Here is a 24,627-nt window from a genome sequence, read left to right as displayed (position 1 = left end):
AGCAGTTGCCCATTGAAATTCTCAATATTTCTATGGTATGGTGCACTTATATTAATTTTCTGAACTCTGCAAAATGAAACACATCCATTTGCCAACTTTCATTTCTTTGAGTACATTTTGGGTTACTACCTGAAGGTAATGAAGTTTGATTATACAAAGAACAAGTAGAACTTTTTCTTATATTTTCTTTGGCTTGTTGCCAAGTGATAGAAATATCTTTCTTCAAACCATTGCTGTTAACATGGTGTTTCTTATAAAATTCTGAGTCTTCTAGCACAGTTCCTATCAAAGCTGAATGATTTCATCATTAGCTTTTTCTAGAGAGCATGGTAAACCTGTTTGGGATCTGATACGTGTTCCACACAAAGAATGATTTCTATTTCTGATTTTTTGTTGTAGTTGAATAAATAATATAGTTAATTCTGAATCATCTGGAATAAGATCAGCAGTTTCAATATGTAAAACAACTCTTTCTGCAAATTGAGAGTCTCTAACTATATTAAGAGCTTCTGGAAAATCTAATAATACCATGAGAATAACATGTAATTCTGATTTCTGAACTGACTCATAAGGGCCTTGAGGCACTTTACTTATCTTTTCTGACTTATCAACTGCCTTCCCTGATTTATTTGCATCAGTGGAGAACATAGGGGCTTGAGAAACTGGTGTTCCCTTTATTATATCAGGAAGAATCCAAATAGCTCTTTTTATGAACTGAAATTTCTTTCTTTCTTTTCTTTTCTTTTTTTTTTTCAAGACAGGGTTTCTCAGTGTAGCTTTGTGTCTTTCCTGGAACTCACTTTGTAGACCAGGCTGGCCTCAAACTCACAGAGATCCACCTGCTTCTGCCTCCCAAGTGCTGGGATTAAAGGCATGCGAAGTTTCTTGCTTTTGAGATATTTGTTGCTAATCTCTCCCAAGAAATTACTGTAAGCTCTTTGTCAATGTTCATTTTCTGCCCATAATGAGGCAATTTCAGCAACAGTAAAAGGTACCACAACTTCTGCCAAATCTATTCCTGATAATTGACAAAGTCTCAATTTTTCTTTCAGAATCAATTCAAAAACCTTTTTTCTTCATAGGACTTTAATTTTTTATTGTCTTTGTGTGCTAAAAATATCCATTCTAACATATTATCTTCTCTCTGAATAAGAATTCATGGGGAAGAATGAGTAGAAGGTGATATAACTAGAATACAGTCAAGCTCTGGATCTAAGCAATCCACATGTACATCCTGTAATTTCTTTTCTAATAGAGCCAATTCTCTCTCAGCCTTAGTTGATACTTTTCTTGACTATTTAAGTCCTTATCATCTTGAAAGGTTTGAAATAAGTTACTTAGTTCTTGAGTTGTTAATCCAACTGTGGGTCATAGCCAATTAATATCTTCCAGCAACTTCTGAAATCACTAAGAATTCACAATCAGTCTCTCCTGATTTGAACTTGCTGTGGTTGAATTTTCTGTAAACGTATCTTATATCCTAAATAATTAATAAAATCTCCTCTTTGTGTTTTTTCAAGAGCAATTTGTAACCCCTAACAAAGTAAAATTTTCTTTATCAAACATCTTTTCTAAAATATCTGTGTGTGAATCAGCCAATAAGATATCATTCATATAATGGTAAATTATAGATTGAAGAAACTGTTTATGAATTAGTTGTAATGACTCCTACAAAATATCAACATATTATGTGGGCATTTAACATCCTTTGTGGAAGAATTTTCCATGGTACGTTTTAACAGGTTGGGAATTATTATAAATAGGCACTATGAAGGCAAATTTTTCTCTATCCTATTCTTGAAAGGTATAATTTTAAAAAAAGCAGTCTTTTAAATCAATCATTAAATAGACCACCCTTTGGTAATAAAGAAGCCAAGGAATTCTAGGCTATAAGAGCTCATTGGCTGAATCTACCTTATTTATGGCTCTTAAATCTGTTAAAATTCTCCATTTTCCAGATTGCTAAGTGCTGCGGGAATATACCACAGGTGACAACTGGTGATTGACAAGTCACCCCACAAGACGTGTAACTCCCTGATGGGGAGCCCCACCTGGCAAAGCCATGAGGTCACTGGCTATGGAAACCAGTTGTTTTCTGTCTGTAACTTTCTCATGTACCACCATTATACTTCCCTATAAGAACAGCTGTGTGGTGTTTTCCACAGTCCTTTGGTAGCGTGTTTTACATCTCTAGGCACATATTTAGCTGTGGATTTCTGTTTAAGCTGTATAATTCTGATGAATAGAAATATTGACAGAATATTCTTCTTTAATGACAAGGGAAACTAACTGTATTCTCAGTCTCAAAGACAGCCTTTTACACATTTTGCAAAGACCTTAGAACTAGTCCAAAACAGACTAAGCTGCCCCTACAGAATATATACAAAGATTAATCCCCAGGTATTGATTATTGCTAAATCAAGGCCAGGTTGTTTACATCAAGACATAGTCCTTGCAGTAGCTCCTTTTCTGCACTTACCCTAACTGCTCAAGAATCAGCCAATTATTTAATGTCTGGGACCCCTCACCAACTTAGAGCTAAGTCAATGTGACATTACTAATAAGAGAAATTGTGTGACTTATCTTGTGTTTTGAGAAGGGGTAGGTCCCGGAAAATATAACTTATAATTTTCCAGAGTTTGGTTATGAAGAAAGAACATCAGCAGTGTGGAGATGGCTGTGTAGAGCTATGTGAGAGCTGCTGCAGAATGTGAGTGAAGCATGTGTGTGTGTGTGTGTGTGTGTGTGTGTGTGTGTGTGTGTGTGTGTGCTGAGTCAGAGATGAAGGAAAAGAAGCATGAAGAAGAAGCATGAAAGAAGTGTTAGGGAATGAGTGGGTGTAAGAGTGAATAAGTAAAGAATGAGTGAATAATCTAGAATATGTGTGTGTGAATGAGTGAGTATGTGTGTGTGTGTGTGTGTGTGTGTGAGAGAGAGAGAGAGAGAGAGAGAGAGAGAGAGAGAGAGAGAGAGAGAGAGAGAGCTGTATTTAAGAGGTGCTGATATGTAGAGAAGCTATGCCTATGTAAATTGCTATATGATGAGAGAGCTATGCAAAGGATGTTTAGCTGTGGCTATGTAGAGATTGGTAACTGTGTAGAGGCAAGGAAGATGAAGCTGTAAAGGAAAAGGGATATGGAAGAGAAATGTATGTAGAAGATAGATGTGTAGACATGTGAAAACAGATGTAACTGTGTATAGAGATATATGGCTGTATGTACCCAAAGAAAGACATATAGCTGTATGTATGGTATGTAGTAATGTGGAGATATATAGCAGTGTGGAGACAAAAAAGTCAGAGACCATTCTTAAGATGAAGTAAAAGAGAAAGTTAACATCAGAAAGCATGATTGTTTTCTTATTTTACCAGTCAAATAGCAACTTATTTCTAAATATCCTCAGATAGAAAAAATCTAGCTCTCACTCCTTCATGGATTTTCTTGCATTACCTTGGAGGTGGCCTTGGAGCAGGCTCTCCATATGGCCCTAATACCTGATTTCTTATTACTAACAAATATAGGATAATTCCAAGGAACTGGTAAATTCTTCCACATGTTAAGCATTTAACTGCTCCTGTACCAGCTGTTCTAATGCCTATAATTTTTCTGATGTCAAAGGTCATTGTTCTACACACACAGGTTTGTCAGTTAACAATTTTAAAGATAGGGCTATTGGTACCTTTGAAAGATCAGCAGCTGTTATGCCCTGATTATGTACAACCTAAACAGTTGGTGACAGTTCTTTATAATACATTTCTATATTTTTTTCAGAAGCATTAGTTCGTCTTTGGTTTGTTTCTGAGACTGGAGGAATGCTAATCAGTGTTTTCCTTTGCTGCAAAAAATCATGTCCCCATAAATTCATGGCTACGTTAACTACATATAGCTTTAATTTTCTTATCTGTCCTTCTGGCCCTATAACCTCAACCCATCTTGGACTTTGTTTTGCCTGAGATACAATTCCAATCCCTAGAAGCTGAACATTTACCTCCTGAAGAGGCCAATCTGGATGTCAAGATTTTGGTAAAAATACTGTTACCTTTGCAAACATGTCTACCAGACCCTCAATTTTAAAACCATTTATTTGTATTTTTAGCTTTGGTCTTTGATCATTTGTAGAAGTTTGCCTAGATACTCTTTTTATGATCTCTCCTGAAAATTTTATCTACTAAAGCTGTTCTGTCATCCAGAGCAGTATGGTTTTTAACAACAGGCATTAAGTTTTTTAATTTCTCTGTGGAGGGTTTTCCTTAATGCTGACAAGGAATGACTGAAACAAATTTGACATAGGGCCTGTGAGAGGTCCTCAAAGGTGGTTCCTAATAGCAAAGGATTACCTTGGCTGTCCTATGTTCATCTGAATTCATTAGTTCAATGCCAGCCTTTGCTACACCTTCTGCATAATCCAGAAGGCTGGGGCCCTCTGTCAGGATTATCTCTAGAAAAAACAATGTTTCTTGGAACATCTTGCCTGTAATTCCTTTTCAGATGACCTTGTTTACCACAATTAAAACATCTGACCTTTTGATTTTCTTAAAATTTTTAGAAATCGCTTCTTGAATCCAAGTATCATAATAAATATGAGATCCAATATCAGCCATATTTCAGATCCATTAATTGATGGGTGCTGATGTTGCCTTTAAAGGCCTAATCACCCTTTCACATTCTGAATTAGCATTTTCAAAACCCAAAGATTCAATTAATATTTGTCTAACCTCTGGATCTGGTATCATTCTATTTACCACTGAAATGAGTCATTGGAAAAATCATTGAAGCCTTCTTTTGGCCCTTGTGTAATTTTAGTAAATGATTCCATCCTCTTTCATGATTCCTCAACCCTGTCCTAAGCATTTAGAGCTGCTATACAGCATAGAGCCAATGTGTGATCATCAAAGATAGACAGTCTTTGCAAATCAGCATACTGGCCCTCAACAAAAAGCTGATCTTGGAAAATTTCCATACCTCTAGCCCTACTTTGTTGTTCTATGATCCCATCTTCCTCTCTCCACCATATTTTCCATTGTAACTGAGGACCAGCTTCCATATTGTTGTAGCTAACTCTTTCCAATCTTGTGGAATAATTCTCTTTCTAGTTACCTATGAATTTAATATCTGCTTCACAAATGATGAATTCATACCAAATGAAAGAACTTCTTCCTTAAATCTCTTCAAAGCTATCATTTTTACAGGATTCCAATTAATTTCTATATAGCCTTGGGGGTGCCTATCATCTGGTTGTTATTCTTGTATGGTAACTGGATAAATTAAGGTTGGTTTTCTTTCTTTCTTTTTTATTTTGCAATACAATTCAGTTCTACATATCAGCCATGGATTCCCTTGTTCTCCCCCCTCCCGCCCCCCCTCACCTTCCCCCCAGCCCACCCCCCATTCCCACCTCCTCCAGGGCAAAGCCTCCCCCAAGGACTGAGATCAACCTGGTAGACTCAGTCCAGGCAGGTCCAGTCCCCTCCTCCCAGGCCGAGCCAAGTGACCCTGCATAGGCCCCAGATTTCAAACAGCCAACTCATGCAATGAGCACAGGACCCAGGCCCACTGCCTGGATGCCTCCCAAACAGATCGAGCCAATCAACTATCTCACCCATTCAGAGGGCCTGATCCAGTTGGGGACCCAACCATTACACCCTAATTGTTGTGCTAGAAACCCCATCCAATGACTGAGGGATCTGGATGCAGAGATCCATGGCTAAGCCCCCGGTGGAGCTCTGGGAGTCCAATTAGCGAGAAAGAGGAGGGTTTATATGAGCGAGAATTGTTGAGACCAAGGTTGGATAAAGCACAGTGACAAATAGCCAAACGAATGGAAACACATGAACTATGAACCAAGGTTGGTTTTCTAATAACCTTAGGTCACTCACCTTCAGTTTCATAAAGCAGTGATGTGGTAGGTTCTGCTTTAAATTCCTCTGTTTGTGTCTGAGTATTTTTCTTATTTTCATTAATGAGTGTTTCTAAAGTTTGTACCTTCTCAACTGAAAGTCCTTCTAAGACTTGTATCTTGACAGTCAATTTTTTTCTTATTTTCATTGGTAAGTCTTTTGAAAGTTTGTATCAGTTATCATATTTTACAGTTATCAAGCCACTTTCATAAGATTAGAATATTAATTACCAAACTGATAGGAATTACAATCAACATTATGTCAATCCCAGCTAAGTTATTTATCCCCTCATTTAAATTCCCCATTTTCAAACCAACCATAGCAGCATGGTTCTAGGACCAACTATGCATGGTCCTAGAACACTGCATATTAATGTTTCCCTTTCTTAATGTGGTGAAGAGTTTTCTTTTTAATATGATTTAACTCTCTCCTAAAGGACTTCTTAAGTATTTAACCAAATCTGCTGACTTCTCAGTTTGGCCAAGGCATGGGCAGTCCCCTCTCACAATTTCCAAGTGTGTGTGTGCACTTTTTGGAGTTCCAGCAAGCAGCACCCTCTTGTTCTGAGTGTTTGGGAGGAAAGGCCCTGACAGCAACTGCAGCAGAGCTGGTTGGTGTGACTTCTCTGACAGTGTGGTCATGCCACACGTTGGAGTGCCAATTTTTTTTTCTTCCTCACAGTGGCTGTGCCTCAATCTACTGCTATTTCAGCCAGCAATTACAACTCCACAGTTACCAGCCTGCTTCCCTGGCAGCAGCCCAGCCACTCAGGCCACAGTCTGGTGGCAATTCTGTTCCCACAGGCACCAGCTCTGCCCTTGCCACTAAAGGTAGCTTTAACTAAATCTCTATTGTTCTATTTGTAAATAGGACTTGATGGTTTGGGTGAAAGCCTGCTAGCACAGAGATGTTGAGTAGGAACTAGCTAACCTTCTCTCCTTGCTGACATCTCCCAAAAAGCACATCCTTCCACTCCACCAAAACAAAAAACAGCTATTTCACTCAATATTCCTCTCTACTTCTTCCAGTGTATCTCTCTATCTATTCCAGATGCCCTCTGATGTTCCATGATTAATTTCTATCTAGTAGTTGCTAACTCAGCCTCTTGACTCAAGGTTAATTTTATTTAATTAAAGTAAATGCTAACTCAGGGTTAACAGAGTGACTGAATATCCTTCAACAGGGAAAGGAAAACTGTATGAAATAACTAATAACTGAGTACCACCCATACAAAGCCAAGATGAGGTAGCTGGTAAGTGTTCATGAAATATCTCCACAAGCAAACTGTAGTAAGAGAAGGCCAAATCATTTAGAAATGAATAAAAGATACAGTCAAACTGCCATTAAGTAATTGCATTTCTCTCCTTACTTTGTACACTGGAAGAATAAACACACGGAGGAGACGAAACCATAAAATATAGGAAAATAATATGTGCTACAAACTTCATCTTGTCAGCCCAAGCCCCAGACAAGAATCACAGGCCTGACCAATTCCTACTAGGAGAGCTGTGGCACAGAGGTTTAAGATGAAAAGAGATAGGTTAGTTATGCATTAAAATGAACCTTAATATCTAAAAGTACCTGCAACTTATGGGACTGTAATGAAATACTATTAATCACTGTAGTATGCAACAAGAAAAAGGGTTGGACCGTTCAGCTAAGTGGCAGTTCCATATACATTTTCTTAAAAAATATGAAATGAGATAATATAAAAAATGATTTCAAGAGTCAAAACATGGTTAATCATGTTTTTGCTTTGGAAGGTTACTGGAGAGGTCACAAAGTGAGAGGAATGTATATAGCATGCCAGATAAATAACATTGATTGAAGACTATTCCAATCCCAATGTACAACATAACAACATACAACAAATAAGATAAGAGATAAAAAGAGAAATGATCTTTAAGCCAGGCTGTCAGTTCTTGTACCTGGCTCTTGGTATTTCTTGACTATGATTACTGGGCTGCTGAAATATTTTCAATGTTTTTGTAGCTACTACTAGCTGTGTAGAAACACTACTTTCTCCCTCAAAACACTACACCTCTTTCTCTGAATGTGAATGAAGACTATGAAATTCCACCCTCCCCTTTTTCCCCTTTTTTCTTATGTGTAGCTTTAGAGATAATGGTTTGATCTGAGGGATTATTATATTTTTTGAATGTTTAAAGATTTTTCTTGTACTGCTAGAAAATAGTACCAGAGACTTAATAATTTATAAGCCATAAAGATTTATTTGTCTCATGATTTTAAAGATGAAACAGCTAAGGGCATGCTGCTGTAACACAATAAATGCATTTATGCATCAATAGAAGTCCAGAAAATGACAGAAAGAAAGAAAAAACAAACAAACAAACAAGCATGATGGGGATGCTGTTCCATATGCTGTGAATATGTGTTGCTCTGATTGGTTGATAAATAAAGCTGTTTGGCCAATGATGAGGTAGAATAGGGTTAGGCAGGACTTTCTAACTAGAGAGGAGGAAGGAGAAAGGTAGATCAGAGGAGATGCTGCCAGCCACCACCATGAGAATCAAGATGTAAAGATACCGGTAAGTCACGAGCCACGTGGCACAGTATAGATTTATAGAAATGGGTTAATTTAAGATGTAAGAGCTAGCTAGTGAGACGTCTGAGCAATTAGGCCAGACAGTTTGAAATTAATATAAGCCTCTATGTGTTCATTTTGGTTTGAGCAGCTGCAGGACCACAGGGCTGCAGAGCCAGATGGGACCAGAAAAACTTCAGCCACAAATGGCGCCCAATGTGGGGCAAGAGTTTCCTCCTAAAACCTGAGAAAGTTTTTTTTTTTTTTTTTTTTTTAAAGATTCTAAAATGGAGCCAAGAGTAGCTTCCTAGTTGTGTCTCTGAGGAAAGCTATGATATAGAGATGTTGAAGCCTGTGGGTTTGAGCTACATTATGATGGGTTCACAACATATGGGCTTGAGTGCATCATGGCCGATTCCTGCCATCATACACAGTAGCATCTGAGAGCCATTCAGTGCACTGTGTGGTGGATTTAGCTTTTGCTAATACAAAAAAAAGACGTTTTAGGGCTACAAGCTCCTGGATGGAGGCATAGACCCATTGTCTCCCAGATTCATTGGTGAGCATGGTTCCCCCAAAGTTGGTGATAAACATAGTTCCACCATGTTGGAATGCTGAGGTGAGTGGAGTCAGCAGCCAAAGCTGCTATTTTAGTCTTAGTAATGCTGCAGGTTAAAGCAATAGATTGACAATAAAACAAATTTAGATAAAATATACTTCTAAATGGTTTAAAGTGTGTGTAAAAATATACATAGGCTTGGAATAGAGAGGAAAAGGGACATAGACAGTTATGTAAAGAAATAGAGAGCTTTAAAAAATAAAGAGACAGTAAAGGTAATATAAAAATAAGCCATATAAAGATGGATATCACACAGAGAGTCTGGATCATATTATCTTTGGAATTTTTAACTGCAGAGAAACATTTGATTATAAAACCTGCTGAATTAAATCAATATGTATATTTCAAAGGTATCTTGACTTCAAAATTTGGATCTAAGTATATGATGCTTTGGAAAGGAGGCTCTGTTTTTGTTTCCATAGGAAGCAAGAGGCCATGGATTTGCTTTAGGCTAAGATACATCAGGTTTGACCAGCTAAGACCCCCCTGAAAGGTCTCTGGTAACACCATGGCCCAGATGACCCAACATCTAAAACGGCTTCAAGGCAACTGGCTTAGACAATGCAGCCTCACAGACTATTTCAGTCAGGACTTGACCATAATTCTTAATTTTCTCAGGATCCCCATAAGAATACAGTGCCCTTTATCAGCAGGAAGTAGCCTAGAACACTATGCTGACATTTCCATAAAATGGATTATGGATGTTTGTCTTTGTTTAGGTTGTTGGTTACAAATTGTTATTGGTCATAATCAATATCTTTCTAAAAGAAGAAGAGGGGATATGATATGCTGTAAAAATATAGGATATAGATATGATAGGATAAAAGGATGGCTTGTTGAGCCTACTTTTAAAGAGCTACTTCTTTAAAATGTTTTACATAGGTATAGATTTTTGTTTATTGATAAAAATTTAAATTTAATTTTGTTATACTGTATATATATTTCTACTCTCCTTTAAGGTATTATGTTTATGTAACTCACTTAAATTGTAATAGATAATTAAGAAATACAGATTAATAATTTGTCTTCTATGATAGTCAAACTTATAGTCATGTTGAGTTTTCTAGATATACATGAATATGATTCAATTAGGTATACATAAATATAATTCAATTAGGTAGATAATCTTCAAACACTTCAAAGACCTACAGAATATGGCATTTAAAATGTTTTAAAAACTTAGGCTTTCTGGACAATGAGACATGTCTGCCCCTGCCAGCACCGATTTACTTCAGAAAGAGAGATGGGCATTGAAGACACTCCACATGGAGTTTATCTTTTTGGCAAAAATAGCCATTTGGGCAAGAAACTGTTCTTGCTTGGAATGCTTGAGAAAATATTTTATCGACTGGATATGCAGGACCTATAGGAAGGTGACCACTGAACTTTACAAGACGAGATGGTCCTTCATGTTCCTGCTTTGCAGAAAAAATTGCCAGACATTCTACATGACACAGAGAGAAATGATTGAGACACTCTAGGCATGTAGGCTGAAAAATGGATGCCCTAACATTACAGAAGAACTTTGAGTAACTGTCCAGGTAGCCAGCTGTCTCTGTCATTCTAGATTTTTGGACATTGCTTACAATGCTCTTCCTGTTTACTTAGGTAGTATTATATCCTTCTGAGGTCCTTGATGTAGTTGAAGACTAGATAGTTATAATTTTCCTTGGTTATGATAAAAGATAAATTAGATATAAAACTTTAGATATAAAACTTTAGACTCACAAATACAGAATAGACAGAATATTTTCTTTAATTTTGCCAAATACAAATAGACTAGATATTATAACTGTAATTCTTGCTTGATAACTGTTTTGTTTATGTAATTTTATTATACTGAAGTTAAAAACCTTCCTTTTAAACAGAAAGAAAAGGGGAAATGATGGGTGATGTTGCTCTGTATTCTGTGAATGTATTGCTTTGATTGGTTGATAAATAAAATGCTGATTGACCAGTAGCCAGGTAGGAAGTATAGTTGGGATTAACAGACAAGAAGAATTCTGGGAAGAGGAAGGCTGAGTCAGAAGTTGCCCACCCGCCGTCCAGGGAGCAGTATGTAATGACATACAGGTAAAGCCACAGAACATGTGGCAACATATAGATTAACAGAAATGGGCTGAGTTTCAGTGTAAGAGCTAGTCAATGGTAAGCCTGAGCTAATGGCCCAGCAGTTTTAATTAATATAAGCCTCTGTGTGTCTACTTGGGTCTGAGCAGCTTCAGACTGGGTGGCACACAGGAAATCTTCAGCTACACAAAAATGCTCTTAGTCAGAAACAGGATGGTTACAAACTCACTTTTACAGCAGTCCATTCTTCTGACAACTCTCTCATGCCTACATCATAGCATCAATCCAATTAACCCTTATCAGGCCCTGTACTGCAACAATTTTACATTGGGGATCTAACCCCTGAGTCATGAAATTTGAAGGACACTTTATTGATCTGATTTTGTTGTTGTTATTGTTATGATACACATTATGACCAACAGCAACTTGAGAAAGAGAAGTTTATTTCACTTTTCAGGTTATTTATAGTCCTTCACAGTGAGAAGCCAAGGCAGGAGACTGAAGCACAAACCTTCTGATTACTAGCCTGCTCCCCAGCTCACTTCCAGCATTATGTTTACCTTTTTTTAAATGCAACCCAGGACAATTTGCCCAGGAATGACACCACCCAAAGTGGGCTGGGCTCTCCTATAACAATTAACAATCAAGAGAATGCCCTGTGCACGTACCCACAGGTCAATTTGATGGAGGCAATCCCTCAGTTGAGCTTCCCTTTTCTTGGGTGTGTCAAATTGACAGTCTAGATTAGCTATTGTAGGTACACTGAAACCATAGTCCTTACTTTTATATTGCTTTCTGGCTCACATTCAGATACCACTTTTGTCAGCAATTTGTGTATCAGACTATGCCCTCTTTCATATTCCATTCCTGAGAGAGATAGATTGATAATTTTTAGTCTATCAGAATTCATAGTTTAAACAAATATAAAAAAACAAAACAAAACAAAACCTCAGCTGTCCAAGTAGGAAAGGCTTAGGAAGTTCTCCCTGCAAGAACATCGAACATGGACCCTTGTTGGGGCATTCTGTATATCCTGGCCCTTCTCTAAGTCATTTCAGCATTTCCATACAATTCTAAATTTATGTATTTCAAAACTTATTCCCTCAGAAGATGGGAAATACCCATTTCTTTCTGTGTGATAATTTCATTGATGTGGCTGATTTCTTACAGATCTTGAAATCATCCTTTACCAATCATTTTACTCTTTAACTCAGGTTTTTCAGTTTTCATATTTTCCTGCTCTTGATGTGGTCCTGATGTACAACTTTGAGCATATGCCTCCAAATGGCTCACCTGGGACTCTTGGAGGAGCTTTCTCTGTCTGTTAGGTATGTTCTCTTGGCTGATATATTTCTTCCATCATATACTTCCTTTATTATCTAATTACAATTAAAATTTCTACCCTGTTCCTATTCCTGCCCTACCTGGGTTTTTATTCCTTTCCTCACAACCACGTCCTTCAACCTATCTTCCAATACCAGTTTTTTGTGTCCATATCCATTTTGTCTACTTGCTAAACTCACTGCAAAGAAATAAGTCTCTTCTTTCATCTTAATCTGAAACATGGGATTTTTGTTTCTTTCCTTATCTGTTTTAATTCTAGTTTTTGAGTGAAATTTACATTTTCTCCCTACTAATCCATATTTTTCTTGATACTGTGACTTAATTTAATTACTTAAGACTTCCAACTATAGGCTTTTTGAACTTCATCATTGGCTTGTGAGTAATAAACATAAATTTTTAAGACAAACTGGAAATGCCTATAGCCTGTCAAGGACTCTGATACTGCAAATGGTACTTAAAACCTATATAAATCATTCTTGGGAATCACACTGAGGCTATTTCCTGGAGGTATAAACCCCAGTCAATGACAAAGGCTTTGAATCACAAGCTGAGCTCCCCTATACGTTTTTCCAATGGTACCAAATGTTTAAATAACTTGAAGGACAGCTTCAATGGCCATTTTCTTTAAGAACCCAACCCCTTTTGCACATGGTCTAAAGATGATTCAGCTGGGTGAAAACCAAACCCTTGCCTGTTTGTTCTACTTGTGTTATTTCACTAGGCTAAAATAACACAGCAATTATCTTTGTGCAATTCTTTCCATGTTCTTTTTTTCATCTGTACAGACTGGGATCAACTTATGTATATTTTCCCTACTCCATACAGGCCTTGATGAAAGAGAGAACAGAATAATTGGGCAATATGATGTAGTTAATTTCTATCAGTCCAAAGACAGCTAATGGGACCACAAAACACCAAAGGGAGTGAACATTTTTTTGTTGTTGTTGTTATAAAATGGGTCAAATTTGTTTTCCATTATGAGTCTGCATTGTGTAGGGTGCAGCTATTTTGCTCCTGTATTCTGTTCAGAAAGCATCTCTCCTTCCTGCTGCAATAGAACAGAAATGCCTGTATTTTTCTGAAAACAGATGAACCTCTCAGCCTGGAGATATAACACAATGGGCATCTCAATTGCAGCTGTCCCAATTTGCAGCCTCCATCCTTTTCTGGGCAATCTCCAGGCCTGGTCTTTAATAACTGCCTTCATGTATAAGAGGAGTTATTGTATAGCAAATGTACCTCTGAACAGAGCTGAACAAGTAAAAATCACTTCGGACTATAGCCGGTCTAGGCAGCTTAGATGTTAGGAAGAATTCTCAAGCAGTAATACTGAGTTGGCCATGGCTGAAGGATATGACAACACAGTATTATCCAGGGTATCCTTCAGGAGTCCATTTACAGGGCATTGTCAGATCCAAATGTGCAGGACTGAATATGGAAAGTCTCTGGACATGCTGTGGCCAATGTCCAGTTCTCTAGTTCTGACAGACATCACTGATTGATATTGAAATTTCTACTCAGCTCAGATACCACCATAGAATTACTGTCAATGTTATTCTCCATCTGATGTTATCCACAGAATAGAGTAAGTACATGAGATGAAAAACTTTGCCACCAAAGATACTCCTTTCTCTTGGTAGTAGTGCTTGGATTATAAATGCTCTTGTTAGCAGACTACCTGGCCTTTGAAGTGAGCTTCAGGGATAGAATTCTTGTCTTCAGGTTTACATAACTGGTTCTTTTACCTGCCGAGCAGTCTTCCCAGCTTGTGAAATTCCTTTTCTAAAAAGGGTTTTGTACAAAAATATAAACCACCCCCAAAGTGAGACATAATTTAAGCAGATGTCTATCAACCTTTATCTCTTATGATCAAGAATAGGTGTAAACTGAAGACATCCTCATTTGGATAAATAAAACTGTCCTGGAGCTATTAGAAAGGTATACATCAAGACTCAGGGCTTCTATTCTCTTAAAGTCACCAGACACACAACAAGGTTCATTCTGTCAATGCACAACTCACAAGTTGGCTCACTTGAACTGCTAACAAGTCCTTAGGAATGTAATATGATGAGAATTAGAAGTTCAGTCTAATAACTTCAGAGATACATTTTCTTTCCATTTAAGAATTCTTTGTGATTATAATATAATCACAACATTTTCTCTTTTCCTTTCTTCCCTTCAATCCCTCTCATGTGCCATTCCTCACTCTCCTTCAAATTCCTGACCTCTTTTTTCTTTAATTCTCAAGAAGAAAATGTAGTGTATATACTCAAGTAAGTTTTTTTTTTGTAACCAGGCAATGACCAAATATGGCCCCCAAAGGGAAACTTTTCAACTTTTACCCATTTCTTCTCTACAAGTATCCCAGTTTGTAAATAGACGACAGACAGACTTTGACTCTTTTGGAGAACCCTCTTTGCAGGCTCCCCCATGAAATAAAGGTCTGCACTGTCTTAAAGTACTCATTCAAAAAAAGGGGGGAGAGGTAAGGGCTAAAATTTTAAAGCTTTCTTCCTCTTGGTCTGTGTGGAGGAAGGAATCACAACGGCAGATTCAAGCCTCTACACTGTTACTGACCTACATCGTCCAAGATTAAATTGTAAGAGAAAAGGGGGTCAAGAAGGAAAGCTACTGGGATGATGCTATGGTATAGTTTAGAGGAGGAGACAGAAAGACTACCCACACTGGACTTATATAAGCTTGTCACTATATTCTTTTCCATTTTGCCCTATATTTTAGCTTTTATTATATAAATGTATACTCACACACATCCACAGCCATGTAGCTCTTTATAGTTTTAAACTAACAGCATCATATATTGCCAGTCACATAGGCTTAGAGATAAAAATACACAGTTTTGCATCCCAGTTCGGTCATTTATTTGTGTGTGACTTTGGGCCAGGTTAATTAAACTTTATGTGTCTTACTTTGAAGTCTTTTATGTCACTTCCATTCTCTCCTCCTATAAAGATGCTAAGGGGATTGTCTGGCTGAGACTAGCGATTTAGCAAAGTTACCTCTCCTGCTCCATTATAGAAATAAATATATAAAATAAAATACTTAGGCAATTTCATTTGCAGTTAATTGCACTTAGAAATATAAGGGTTGTCAGGCCGGTGAGTTGCAGCCCAAAACTCAACATTTCCTCAGATAGCCACTGGAAGCTAAGTTCCCCTCTGCAACATAAGGTCTCTTGAAATCATTCAGGTGGAGCTTCAGGAGGACATCAGGAGTTCAGAAAACACATTGTCTGAGTTCAAATCTCAGCTGCTCCTCTTCCTAGATGTATGACTTTGGAGAAGTTGCTTAAATCCTCTAAGCCACAGTTTTCTCATTTGTAAGATGAAAGCAGTTATATGTTTCTGCCCTTGAGGGTTGTTCTGAGGGTTAAATAATTTACTGATGGAAAATCCATTTATGACTGACTGACTGACATGAAGTAAATAGCATATAAATGTTGGCTATCAATGTTATGTCTATGGAACTTGTTTATCTGATACACATAAATTAATAACTAAGGGAATATGCATCCCCTTCCATATGATAGAGTCTGTGCTGTGCAATTTCCTGACGGTGAATTATTTAATGAGTAGATTAGGAGGTGTGGAGGGTTCAGTTTCCTCACTTTTATCTGAGTATTGGTAAGAGTGACTTATATTCAAGAGAAACTTAACATTGTTTTACTTTCTAATTGGCACTGTGTGTGTGTGTGTGTGTGTGTGTGTGGTGTTGAAGACAGAAAAGAAAATGAAAACATGAGGAAGATGATTTGGACCTCGGGTGGAAACAGTTAACGCTGCTTTATTTGCATTGTTCAGTTTTAGGGATGTATATGTGAACGTGTTTCTCCTTGATGTTGTACTCAGAGTCCCCCAAAGACCAACAAGAGACCAAATCTGATGCAAACGTAAAGAGTCTTTTTATTGTTGTGAGTTAACCCGGGTCCCTACATCAATCTGATGCAGCAGCTGAGCAGAAGAAACCCTGAGTAGCAATCAAGCAGGATTTTTATAATGGTTAGGGTAGGGGATCTAGGAGAATTCCAACTCTATATAGTTACAAGCTCAGGATTGGTGCTTACTTCAGGTAAGATGCTTGGTTTGAACTGATTGGAGAGCTGCAGCTGCAAGGAAATTGCCGTATCCTCTAGCAATCTATGTTATTGTATCAATTTTGCCAGAAGACCCATTTCCTCGGATAGTTAGACATCCCATTTTTATCTGCAGTAAACCCGTTTTCTCTGACAGCTATGGTATACAGCAGAAAACATCCCATAGAGCATATCTGGTGCTTTGTTTATTATCCCAGTTACGTTATATCATGTCCTTTGAGTTATAGCAGGAAAAGTCTGGTGTGCAGCCCCTAGTTGTCTGGAACTAGGGGCAGCACATCTTCTGATGAGTTTCCCAGGGTCTAAGGGTAGGGGGGAAGCACATCCTCTGGTCAGTTTCTCAGGGCCTGCTGCCCCCAGTCTGACCCTCCTCTAACAGGGCTGCAACCCTGTCATCTTCTCACTTGACAGCAACATAGTTTCAATCTTCCTGCTTTTTTACTTACACTTCATTCAATTATAGATAACACATTTCGTGGTAGCCTTACACATAAAAAAATTCTTTCTGATTAAATATTAAAAGCTATGATGGTCAGACTTACATGCAGAGAGTGGAGGACTGAGTCATCAGTGGGAAAACATAAAAAGATATAGTCCCTCGGAGACTATCTATCCTGAAAAGTTGACAGCAACATTTATAAAACTGCTTGAAGATGATAAATCAAAGTGAGAATCCAACAAATTACTGTATGATATATATTTTAAGTATGAATAACCACATACACAGTGATGATTCATATCATTGTGGACTGAAAATATGAAAGTTTGAGGGGCCAGTAAGCAAGGTGGCTCAATGCATAAAAAGACACTTGCCATTAAGACTGGTTTCATGCCTGGGGACTGCATGTTGGAAGGATGAACTGACTATTGCATTTCATATGGGCACTGTACATTTGTCCCATATAGGCACCTATACACAGACACACACACACACACACACACACAGACACACACACACACACACACACACACACACACAAATAAACAAATGTAGTAAAATAAATCTGCTTTTTAGGTGAAGCTTTCAGTATGATTAATTGTAAATTTCTCATATATACTTTGTTTCAATAGAAAGGAAAACAGGGACTGACCATTGTTCAGACAATCATAAAATGAACTCTGAAAACTAAAGGGTTTTAGTTTAAGATTTTGGTGATAAAAAATGGTGACTGGTAACCATGTGGCAGTGTTCTTTCCCTTCCCAAAGCATTAGACAAACCTGCTGGCTAAATCTCCCTAATTGCTCCTGGGAGGCAGATTGCAGCTTTATCCCATTTTATGGATAAGAAGTCTATAAAATGTAGGTTTAAGAATTTGCCCAAGGCCAGGGGAAATTTGTTTCAGAGTTCCTCACAGAGTTTAAGCAGTTGTGTGCTGTATCAGAGAGGTGAGATTAGAGCCCCTTAAAGTTATGAACTTAGTTAAACCTCTTAATTCAATTTTAGACTCAGCCTTTTCAAATGAAAAATGTTTTGTGTATTTTAATTATGCCTCCAAGGAAGTGCTTCACCATTGAGAACTGAGTAGGAATATGATTGATCGGCCACTTCTAAAACTACAGCCACTTTGCCCACTTAAATTCAGTTCTTTATTTCTTACTTAAATCTATTCTCTCCCTCCACATTTAAAACCCAGTCTATCAGAGATCGACTTATATATTGCTGTCTATTAACTCATATCTTCAGTGCCCCCAGATCTTCAGTAGTGCGTATGATCAATACATTTATCTGAAATAGGACACATGTTCTCTGCTTTATGGCATGGAAGATGATTATACCAAAATGAAGACTGATTCATTCATTCATTGACATAAGAACAGAAACTTATTATGTACTAGACACTTTCTGGGCATTGAGTATTCAGCAGGGGCCATATCAAAACACATGGAGGTCTCTGCTCTCCTGTGTAGGATAGACAACAAACATGATAAAGAAATAAATTATACAGTATTTGATACCTAAAGAGTCTGGAATGTTCTGGTGGAAGCCCCACCTCTCTGCCCAGACCCTACCTCTCAGAAAGTCCCTCCAAATGTGGCTCCTTCCCTAGAGATGCTCAAGACCACTCCCACTGGGTGTTTAAACTGCCCATCAGAAAACAGACACGTGGTTTTGTGGTTTTTTGGTCTCTTGTCCCTGGGGGGGCGGGCAGCGAATCACCAGTGAATGCTTTGTCGGTTAAACCAGGGTTTTTCTAATTTGGTCTGATTTGGATTGCTGTGTCAGAGAGGCTTATCAGGATGCAAAAGCTTTTCATCAAGGACAGATAGAGAAACAAATCAAAACAGAATACAACAGGGAGAAAGGCTGCTCATGAAGGGTCTAGGAATAAAGAAATACAAAATTATAAGCTTAATAAATATAAGTTAACAGTCATCAGCTCTAAAGGTTAACTTCTAACAATGGCTCTTTGCTTTATAACTAGCTCCTCTGTCAGCAGCCAGGGGTTAACTTTTAACCCCCTTTCCCTTACAGCCAACAACTGCCTGGACCAAGTTAACTATTGATAGTTGTTTCTATGTGACTTCTAGCATGCATCCCATGCCTGATATTTCTACATGACTCCTAGCATGCACCATGTGCCTGATGCTTTTCTCCTTACTCTAAAAGGGGCTCATAACCCCACTCCAATTTCCACAGCCTCAGAAATTCTGAAAATTGACTGTGGACTCAGCTAACTGATAAGCTTTTGTGCCCCACAAGCGATTTTTTTCTTTGTTTTTTTTTCTGGAATAATTCTGCTGTAATAGACTTTGGTGGTCTGTCCCCCATTATTGTGAGACCCCAGACCCAACACTCATATATGTATATAATGGTAATGGGGATTACACTTAGGGCCTGTGGCATACAACACAAGTGCTCTTATAGCACGAATCTTAAAAGCTCTTATTAATAAAAACAAACCTCGAGCCAGGTACTAGGGTCAACGCTGGAAGATCAGAGAAGCAGAACAAGCTACAGCTTCCTCACCTCGCAATTCCTCAGCTGATCCTGTTTCTTCAGACTGGAAGCCTCTGTGTCCTTATCCAAATGGATCTCAGCTGAACTGCTTCTCGAAAGCCTGAAAGCTTAACTAGGCTCTAGTTCCTCATCCTCACACTTTAAATACCTTTTTGCTTTCTGCCATCACCTCCTGGGATTAAAGGCTCCTGTTACCATGACTAGCTATTTCCAGTGTGGCCTTGCACTCACAGAGATCCAGACGGATCTCTGCCTCTGGAATGCTAGGATTAAAGGCGTGTGTGCCACCATTTTCTGGCCTCTATATCTAGTGGCTGTTCTGTTCTCTGATCCTAGATAAGTTTATTAGGGTGCACAATATTTTGGGGAACACAGTATCACCACATGCTCTGGCTGTGTCTCAGTCAGACCTTCAATGCTTTAGACAAGCCAAACACAGGCAATTTCAGGAAGCCAGGATTTGAGTAAAGAACTAAAGAAAATGAGTAGCTAATTTGTACTATGTACTTGTTTTTCCAGTTGAAGTTTTTGGTTTGGTTTTGTTTTTAAATATGGCATAATAGATCATCAAAATACTAATTTCCATTTCTGAAAGTTAATTCTTTGGTATAAGTGAAAGGGTATATGGCCTGGTTTGGTTGGCGCTAGATCAGCTACCACGGCGCTGGTTTGGTGTGGTGGAAGAGTCATGAGTGGAAGAGTCACGAGCCATGGTTACCAGAGTTAGAATGGGCTTTATTAGAGAGAAGAAGGGATAGGACAGAGAGAAAGAGAGAGACAGAGATACCAAGAGCAGAGAGAGAGAGAGAGAGAGAGAGAGAGAGAGAGAGAGAGAGAGAGAGAGGGGAGAGAGAGAGACAGAGACCAAGAGAGCGCGTGGGGGTGCACGTCCAGCTTTTATGCTGGGACGCAGTCGCCCACTGATTATAATAAATGTATAAACCCATTCTACCAATTTTACCAATGAAATTTTCATTTGCAAAAAATTCAAAATCACTTAAAAATTAAAGTTTACTGGGCAGGATCTGTGAATCACTGGCTGAACGGTCTCTTATGAGGATATAAAACAGTGAAGTAAATTATTCTTTATTATAACATGACACTGAGAAATTTTCAAATACAAATGGAATTATTACTATTTTTTAATGAACTTTAAAGGCAAAAGAACTGTGTGTGGCCAGTACTATGTTTGATTTGAGTTAAGGAAGCAGAATCTATTAATGTATAATGTTACCAGGTGTTCCCAGTAATGATACAGAATTTCAGACAAGTATCCCTGCAACATCTGGATAGATCACCTTGCAATGGTATTTATCTAAAATTAGGACTTTCTTTACCTGGCCATTTTAGTTCAGTGCAGCAACCCAGGCAGCACATAATTTATACCTCTGGTCACTTGTGAAGTTGGTTGTGGACATGGTCTTGACTCTAATGTCTATACTGATGTGATCCAAGCTCTTACAAACTTCAAATTGTGAGAGGAGAACACTCATAGAAAGAAAAATTCACAAAGAAGCCGATGAGCACTGCCTAGCCCAAGAAATATGACCACAGTTCACTATGGGTGAGGGGAAGAAAGAGGAAGAACATGTCCTGTAGTGACCTATTAGCGAAGGCAGACTCTGTTCACACACAGCAATTTAAGTTATCTGAGTGAGAAAACAGGTTTGGGGAGAAAGGCAAGTCATTTAGTGCTCAGGAAACTGGATTCAGGATGGCCCCATGAGTTTTGGGGTGGAGATTCTGGGCTTCCCACTTTGGATGAAGTTGAAATGAGAAAACATCTTTACTGAGTAATTAGGAAGGGTATTGCTTAGCCTTGCCGCTCTGTTTACACAGGTCGCTTCCTGAGTGACAGACTTAGCAGGAAAACCGAAACCCCCTTTTGGAGTTCTTAGTCACATTAACATGAGAATTTAGAAGCAGACTCAATGAAACTCAAGGACAATTTTATTGAGTTTGTGAGAAAAACAACACGGCAAGAACACTGTAAGTCTCAGCGGCTGCTGAGAAGAGGGTGGGAGAGGAGAGGAATCAATCGAGGAAGCCATGCTTTTTGAGTTAGAGTCCAGGAAAGTTGGCATGCCCAGCGGTGGAGGTGAGAGCACAGCTGTGTGGTGGAAAGCGGGGGGCATCAGGGAATGTACAGAAAATCCCAGAGTGTCGGGGAAAGCATGTTTAGATGGGGAATCACCTTTAACATTTTAAAAGTATATATAGAAATAAACAGCTGGAAAAATTAAGCTTTTTGAGGTTAGAACTTAAAAAATATACAGTCGTGCTATGGAGGTCTGAGAAATATTGCATTGAGGGAGGGCCTTCTGGGAAGCATAAATACAGTATCGCATCGAGGGAATCACTATTCCTCACTTCTCCTTAGCACATCTTCAGGTGAGTCAGCTTTCCTGGGGAGGTGGACTCTTGGCAAAGTGACTGATTGGCCCACCCAGACAAATTCTCAAGGGAGGAGACAAGAGTTTGTAGTATTTTAATCTTTGCAGCAGATCATGTCATGTCTATACCCAAAGCCAAAGCTAAATTCTATTTTTAAATTTATTTTGCAACCCAACAAAGCTTTCTTAAATCCTTTTATATGGTAACTTAAATCCTTGGGGTGGTGGTGGGGACTACCTTAGTAGTGTTACCAGGGGAACTGGAAGTGAGGTCCAAAACTGACCACAAGGGGGTCCTATTCCTTAATAGCCTCAAAGCTTACTAATCTTGCTACTTAACATTCCCCTTCAAGAGCTGATACCCTAAAATCATTTAGGAACTGGCCTGAATTTGGGAAGTACATCTAACCCACTTTTTCCTGTGGATATTCAGATATCCAGTTCTATATCTGTTCACTAGAAAGGATCAGTGTTTGTGCTGGAGCTTTGGTTACACCTTTATGTGTATCTTCCAGTCAGGAGAGACATGCTTGTGTAGGAGAGGAGAAAGAAACCAGAGATCCCTTCTGGCATTCTTCACTTCTGGGAAGGACAAAACCAAAGACATTCCAAGCATCAGGCAAAAAACACTTGATAGATATCCCTATCTATATGCTGACCAGTTTTCATCTCCTGTTCTCAAGAGTACTATAGTCTGTTGGTCTGAGTGAAGGAAGGACTTCTGTCCTGTTTTCTACCACACAAAAGAAAAATGAGTCTAGCTTTGGGGGCCAGTAAATGATTGAATTACTTAGCAAGGTCTGAGGGATTCCAAGGATATTAATAAAAATATCATCAACAATATTAAACATGCATATAGCACATGCTTTATGCCAGATCTCCTTCTATATTCAGTATTCATTATCATTCCCCAAGGTAGGTAGCATTATCCACATTACAAGTGAAAAAAGCAAAGGAAAAGAGAGTTAACCTATAATTTTAAATCTAAGAACCAAATTTGGAACTGGGTGAAAAAGGATTGCCAACTTGCTAAAGATCCAGTGTTAATTATAGAACATTGTTTTATAAAGATTTTACTTCTATTTTGTTTTCATCATTTCTTAGTTAATATTTACTCCTTTTCCATCTTTATAAGTAATTTATACATTTTTTGTGCATCATTTGAACAGTTGCCGTTTATTAAGGCATTAATTACAGTCCTGAATTCCCCATAACTTTTTTTCCCAGCTTTAAACTGATAAACATAAAAGTTATTCTTTTTCTCATTTCAGAACACTTGACTGAGCTCAGCTGGACTGGCTTTGTTGGGGCAAGGACTTTCCTTGTGGTTGCAATTAGTAACAACTAAGAAACAAATATGAAGGCTTCCTGATTCACACTGGCATCTGGCTGGATAGCAGGAAGCACTGATTCTCTTTAGGTATCTTTTTCTACCTGGCTTCTCGCTATGGCTAGAGTGAGCATCCTTGATATATGGTCATCTTGTGGAAACAAGGTAAGTGACTTGAACAAAGTATTGGAATTCCATGGAGCCTGGTTTATGAGGGTAGCATCTGTCCTTCACAAGAGAAACAGATGAAGGTGATTGTATAATTATCTAAGTCAGTGATAGAGAAGGACCTTGGAGTCAGTTAATATCACTAATCTCCCAAGGTTAAGCCTCAAGCTAAAGGCAAATGATATCATCTTATAAATCAAGAATCATCTTTTTCAGATTCCTTTCCAAGGATGATACTTTGAGAATGAAATCCAAGAAAACAACAAATAAGGTGCAGAAATCAGCCCAGAAACCTCAGTACCAAAAGCAGATCCTTGATGGACATTAGACCTAGTGAGTATTCTATTGCTGTGATAAAACATCACGACCAAAAGCAAGTTCAGGAATGGATGATTTCCTTGGTTTACATATTCTTGTCACAGTCCTTCATTAAGGGAAATCAGTACAGGAACCTAGAGGCAGGAACTGAAGCAGAGACCACAGAGGAACATTGCTTACTAGCTTGCTCCTCATGGTTTGTTCAGCCTGATTTTTTTTTTATACAACTCAGGACACCTGCCCAGGTGTAGCACTACCCACAGTGGTCTGCACTCTCTCACGTCAATTATTAATTAAGAAATGTCCTGCAGACTTGCCTACAGGCCAATCTGATGGAAGCATTTTCTCACTTGAGAGTCCTTCTTCCCAGACGACTCTAGCTTCTTGTCAAATTGATGAAAAACTAACCAGAACAGCTCTCTCTCTCTCTCTCTCTCTCTCTCTCTCTCTCTCTCTCTCTCTCTCTCTCTCTCTTGTCTTTCCATGATAACAGTTATCTGTAGATGAAAACTGAGACAGAAGTTCAGCTGTTTTTCTGAAGGAACAAAGCAGGTGAAAAAATGTTGGAGAAGTTTGAGCTACCTTTCTGTAATTTGTGCTAATTTCCATATGAACAAGGATCTCATAGTGAAGCCTTTTTCCGTTGAGCCTCTGCAACAGTGGAGATTAACTCAGAAACAAAGAGGATGAAATCATAGCTATCATGTGTTGCCCCCTCTAATTCTACCTAATTTAAGAATTAGTTAAGGTACTTGTAAAACATGAAAAGAAATGTAAAGCACTGGCCATATTTCTCAGTTTCTTTCCTTAGGACCTGACTAAAAAATTAAAACCATGAGAGAATATTCTTATGTGTCCAAAGACTCCTGTGTC

At 38.4% G+C, this 24,627-nt stretch overlaps 1 long non-coding RNA gene across 1 annotated transcript in view; it reads right to left on the bottom strand.

Annotated features, from left to right (window-relative positions):
* Positions 1 to 17,203, bottom strand: part of LOC131908396 (uncharacterized) — a 43,160-nt gene extending 25,957 nt beyond the window's left edge. Inside the window, exon 1 of the long non-coding RNA XR_009378579.1 lies at positions 17,128 to 17,203. This is a non-coding gene — a long non-coding RNA (uncharacterized LOC131908396). The remainder of the gene's footprint in view (positions 1 to 17,127) is intronic.
* Positions 17,204 to 24,627: the final 7,424 nt, after the last annotated feature.

The sequence above is a fragment of the Peromyscus eremicus genome, chromosome 4 (genome assembly GCF_949786415.1).
Source record: "Peromyscus eremicus chromosome 4, PerEre_H2_v1, whole genome shotgun sequence".
NCBI lineage: Eukaryota > Metazoa > Chordata > Mammalia > Rodentia > Cricetidae > Peromyscus > Peromyscus eremicus.
This window is presented reverse-complemented; position numbering and strand designations above follow the sequence as displayed.